Raw genomic sequence first — 6000 nt, 5'->3', positions numbered from 1 at the left:
CAACGAGGCGAAGGCTACAACATCTGCCTCCGCACCCGTTTCCAACCCTGGCTGGTCCGACACCCCGAATATGGCCTCCTGGGTGCCCGGGTCCGGTTTCACGTGCACCACTTTAGAAATTACTCTAAAAACCTCCACCCAGTAATCCTCCAGCCTTGGACAGGACCAAAACATATGAACGTGATTAGCACCCCCCCCCCCCCCCCCGCAACGTTCACCCACATTTTCTACTCTTTCAAAGAATCGGCTCATCCTCGCTCCCGTGAGGTGTGCTCTGTATACCACCTTCAGCTGTATCAGCCCCAACCTCGCGCACGAGGTAGAGGCGTTCACTCTCCAGAGCACCTCACACCAGAACCTCGCCTCCATATCCTCTCCCAACTCTTCCTCCCACTTCGCTTTGATCCCTTCCAGTGGTGCCTTCTCCTCTTCCAAAATAGCTCCGTAAACCGCTGAACTACCCCCTTCTCCAGTCCCCCTGTCGTCAGCACCTCCTCCAGCAATGTGGAGGCCGGCTCCACCGGGAAGCTCTGTATCTCCTTTCTGACAAAATCTCGAACCTGCAGGAATCTAAACATTTCCCCCTGCTGCAGCCCATACTTCGCTTCCAGCTTCTTCAATCCTGCAAACCGACCCTAAAGAAACAAATCTTTTAGTGTCATAATCCCCTTCTCCTCCCATTTCTGAAAATTTCCATCCCACTTCCCTGACTCAAATCTGTGGTTCCCCCGAATTGGCATTTCCCTTGACCCTGCCCCCAACCTGAAGTGTTGGCGAAACTGCCTCCAAATTCTCAATGAAGCTATTATTACCGGACTCCCTGAGTATTTCCCCGGAGCTATCGGGAGCGGCGCTGTTGCTAGTGCTTTCAATGCCGACCCCCTGCACAAACTCTCCTCCATTCTGACCCACTGGGAATCCACCCCTCTGACCCAGCTCCGCACTTTCTCCACGTTCGCCGCCCAGTAGTAGTACAACAAGTTCGGGAGACCCAAACTCCCTGCCTGCCTTCCCCTCTGTCGTAGCACCCTTCTAACTCTGGCCACCTTCCCTCCCCATATGAACAAAGTAATCATTCCCTCAATCTCTCTGAAAAAAGCCTTTGGCAGAAAAACCGGCAGGCATTGGAAAATAAACAGAAATCGCGGCAACACGTTCATTTTAACCGTCTGTACCCAACCCGCCAATGACAGAGGGAGACCATCCCACCGTGCCAGATCAGCTTTCACTCTCCCCACCAAACTAGAAATGTTGTACCTGTGGAGCAACCCCCCCCCCCCCCCCCCCCCCCCACTCCCAGGTAACCTGCACCCCCAGGTACCTAAAGTGAGTCCCTGCCATACAGAATGGCAGACTCCCCCACCCCTGCCCCCACCCCCGGCCGAGACACCACAAAATACTTACTCTTGTCTAGATGTAGTTTGTACCCTGAATTCAATTGTTTTAATTAGATTTTCAATGTTTTTTTTTTCAAATTTAACAGATCCTCTATCAGTCAATCTGGTCACAGCTTTACTGTGATGTCACTTCTCAGTTTTCTTCCCCCACAATTTGTAAACTCAGTGAGAGACACAGACACAAAGTACCACTTCCCTTCCCAGACTGCACTCCGGATGTCTCCCGCTCAGACACATAGTGAGAGACACAGACACAAAGTACCACTTCCCTTCCCAGACTGCACTCCGGATGTCTCCCGCTCAGACACACAGTGAGAGACACAGACACAAAGTACCACTTCCCTTCCCAGACTGCACTCCGGATGTCTCCCGCTCAGACACACAGTGAGAGACACAGACACAAAGTACCACTTCCCTTCCCAGACTCGGATGTCTCCCCTCAGACACACAGTGAGAGACACAGACACAAAGTACCACTTCCCTTCCCAGACTCGGATGTCTCCCCTCAGACACACAGTGAGAGACACAGACACAAAGTACCACTTCCCTTCCCAGACTGCACTCCGGATGTCTCCCGCTCAGACACACAGTGAGAGACACAGACACAAAGTACCACTTCCCTTCCCAGACTGCACTCCGGATGTCTCCCGCTCAGACACACAGTGAGAGACACAGACACAAAGTACCACTTCCCTTCCCAGACTGCACTCCGGATGTCTCCCGCTCAGACACACAGTGAGAGACACAGACACAAAGTACCACTTCCCTTCCCAGACTGCACTCCGGATGTCTCCCGCTCAGACACACAGTGAGAGACACAGACACAAAGTACCACTTCCCTTCCCAGACTGCACTCCGGATGCCTCCCGCTCAGACACACAGTGAGAGACACAGACACAAAGTACCACTTCCCTTCCCAGACTGCACTCCGGATGTCTCCCGCTCAGACACACAGTGAGAGACACAGACACAAAGTACCACTTCCCTTCCCAGACTGCACTCCGGATGTCTCCCGCTCAGACACACAGTGAGAGACACAGACACAAAGTACCACTTCCCTCCCAGACGGCACTCCGGATGTCTCCCGCTCAGACACACAGTGAGAGACACAGACACAAAGTACCACTTCCCTCCCAGACGGCACTCCGGATGTCTCCCGCTCAGACACACAGTGAGAGACACAGACACAAAGTACCACTTCCCTTCCCAGACTGCACTCCGGATGTCTCCCGCTCAGACACACAGTGAGAGACACAGACACAAAGTACCACTTCCCTTCCCAGACTGCACTCCGGATGTCTCCCCTCAGCTCCGCTCCCGATATGAAGGACTTACCTGCCTTACCTGCTACTCACCAATCAGCTCTCTCCCTTGTAGTGCCCTGCAGCAGGGCAAGGCCGCTCCCTGGAAATTTGAGTGTAACAAATCAAGGGATAAAAAGCACCTCCTCCCACCCAGCTTCGAATTCCCACCTAGCTTCAAATTCCCAGCTCCCAAACTAACTCCACGATGTGTCTCACTCTGGATGTGTCCGCTGGCTCACTCCAGCGAGGTGATGCGTTTTGGAGGATCAAATCTAGGTATGAATTATACTGTAAATGGCAGAACCTGAGAAACATTAACACACAGAGGGATCTGGGCGTGCAGGTCCACAGTTCCCTAAAAATGGCAACACAGGTGGCCAAGGTGATTAAGAAGGCATATGGCATGCTTGCATTCATCAACCAGGGCATTGAATACAGGAGTTGGGAAATCATGTTGCAGCTATATGGGTTAGGCGGCATTTGGAGTATTGCGTGCAGTCCTGGTCACCACATTATCAGAAGGATGTGGAAGCTATGGAGAGGGTGCAAAGAAGGTTCACCAGGATGTTGCCTGGTCTTGAGTTTGTTGGCGATGAGGAGAGGTTGAATAAACTAGGATTGCTTTCAGTGAAAAGACAGAGGTTGAGGGGAGACCTGATAGAGGTCTACAAAATTATGAAAGGCATAGACAGGGTGGATAATCAGAGTCTTTTTCCAAGGGTGGAAGTGCCAATTACAAGGGGGCACAGGTTAAAGGTGAGAGGGCGAAAGTTAAGGGAGGTGTGCGAGGTACGTTTTTCACACAGAGAGTGGTGGGTGCCTGTAACGTGCTGCCAGAGGATGTGGTGGAAGCAGGAACATTGGCAACATTTAAGAGGCATCTGGATGGGTATATGAATAGGGAGGAAATAGAGAGATACGGACCGAGTAAGGGCAGAAGGTTTTGTTTTTAGTTAGGGCATCATGATCGGCACAGGCTTGGCGTGCTGAAGGGCCTGTTCCTGTGCTGTACTTTTCTTTGTTCCTTGTTCTTTGACATAAAGGGGCTGTTTAGCATAGGGCTAAATCACTGGCTTTGAAAGCAGACCAAGGCAAGCCAGCAGCACCGTTCAATTCCCGTACCAGCCTCCCCGAACAGGCGCCGGAATGTGGCGACTAGGGGCTTTTCACAGTAACTTCATTTGAAGCCTACTTGTGACAATAAGCGATTTTCATTCATTTAATTTCATTTCAAATATTTGTATCCTCATTGGCTACAGGTGAGGTCCCAGAGGACTGGAGAACAGCCAAGTTGTTCCTTTGTTTAAGAAGGGTAGCAGAGATAATTCTGGAAATTATAGGCCAGTGAGCTTTATGTCAGTGGTAGGGAAATGATTGGAAAAGATTCTTATAGACAGGATTTACTTACATTTGGAAACAAATGGACTTATTAGCAATAGGCAGCATAATTCTGTGGAGGGGAGGTCGTGTCTCGCTAACTTGATTGAGTTTTTTGAGGAAGTGATGAAGACGATTGATGTAGAAAGGGCGGCGGATGTTGTCTATATAGACTTCAATAAAACCTTTCACAAGATCCCTCATGGCAGACTGGCACAAAGGTGAAGGCGCACAGGATCAGAGGTGGGTGCTGGAAAGATGGATACAGAACTGGCTTGAGCCTAGAAGACAGAGGGTAGCGGTGAAAAGATGCTTTTGTGAATGGAAGGCTGTGACTAGTGGTGTTCCGCAGGGACCTTTGTTGTTTATAGTATATATAAATGATTTGGAGGAAAATATAGCTGGTCTGATTCGTAAGTTTGTGGATGACATAAAGATTGATGGAGTTGTAGACAGTGAAGAGGATTGCCAGAGGATATAGCAGGATATAGATCAGTTGGAGACTTGGGCGGAGAAATGACAGATGAAGTTTAATTCGGACAAATGTGAGGTAATGCATTTTGGAAGGTCTAATGCAGGTGGGATTTATACAGTAAATGGCAGAACACTTCGGAATATTGAAAATGAAATGAATTGAAATGACAGGCAAAGAGGCCTGGGTGTACAAGTCCACAGATCACTGAAGGTGGCAGTGCAGTTGGATAAGGTAGTCAAGAAGGCATATGGAATGCTTGCCTTCATTGGTCGTGGCATTGAGTATAAAAATTTACAAGTCATGCTGCAGCTGTACAAAACCTCAGTTAGGCCACATTTGGAATATTGCATACAATTCTAGTCGCCACATTACAGAAGGATGTGGATGCTTTGGAGAGGGTACAGAAGAAGTTTACCAGGATGTTGTCTGGTCTGGATCGTATTTGCTTTGAGAAGAGGGTGGATACACTTGGATTGTTTTTACTAGAATGACGGAGGGTGAGAAAATAGAACATAGAAAATACAGCACAGAACAGGCCCTTCGGCCCATGATGTTGTGCCGAACTTTTGTCCTAGATTAAGAACAAATTAATCTACACCCCATCATTCTACCGTAATCCATGTACCTATCCAATAGTCGCTTGAAGGTCCCTAATGTTTCCGACTCAACTACTTCCACAGGCAGTGCATTCCATGCCCCCACTACTCTCTGGGTAAAGAACCTACCTCTGACATCCCTCCTATATCTTCCACTTTTCACCTTAAATTTATGTCCCCTTGTAATGGTTTGTTCCACCCGGGGAAAAAGTCTCTGACTGTCTACTCTATCTATTCCCCTGATCATCTTATAAACCTCTATCAAGTCTCTCCTCATCCTTCTCCGTTCCAATGAGAAAAGGCCTAGTACCCTCAACCTTTCCTCGTAAGACCTACTCTCCATTCCAGGCAACATCCTGGTAAATCTCCTTTGCACCTTTTCCAAAGCTTCCACATCCTTCCTAAAATGAGGCGACCAGAACTGCACACAGTACTCCAAATGTGGCCTTACCAAGGTTTTGTACAGCTGCATCATTACCTTACGGTTCTTAAATTCAATCCCTCTGCTAATGAACGCTAGCACACCATAGGCCTTCTTCACAGCTCTATCCACTTGAGTGGCAACTTTCAAAGATCTATGAACATAGACCCCAAGATCTCTCTGCTCCTCCACATTGCCAAGAACTCTACCGTTAACCCTGTATTCCGCATTCATATTTGTCCTTCCAAAATGGACAACCTCACACTTTTCAGAGTTAAACTCCATCTGTCACTTCTCAGCCCAGTTCTGCATCCTATCTATGTCTCTTTGCAGCCGACAACAGCCCTCCTCGCTATCCACAACTCCACCAATCTTCGTATCGTCTGCAAATTTACTGACCCACCCTTCAACTCCCTCATCCAAGTCATTA

This window comes from Scyliorhinus torazame, chromosome 10 (assembly GCF_047496885.1).
Source record: "Scyliorhinus torazame isolate Kashiwa2021f chromosome 10, sScyTor2.1, whole genome shotgun sequence".
NCBI lineage: Eukaryota > Metazoa > Chordata > Chondrichthyes > Carcharhiniformes > Scyliorhinidae > Scyliorhinus > Scyliorhinus torazame.
Note: the sequence above shows the minus strand (reverse complement) of the source record.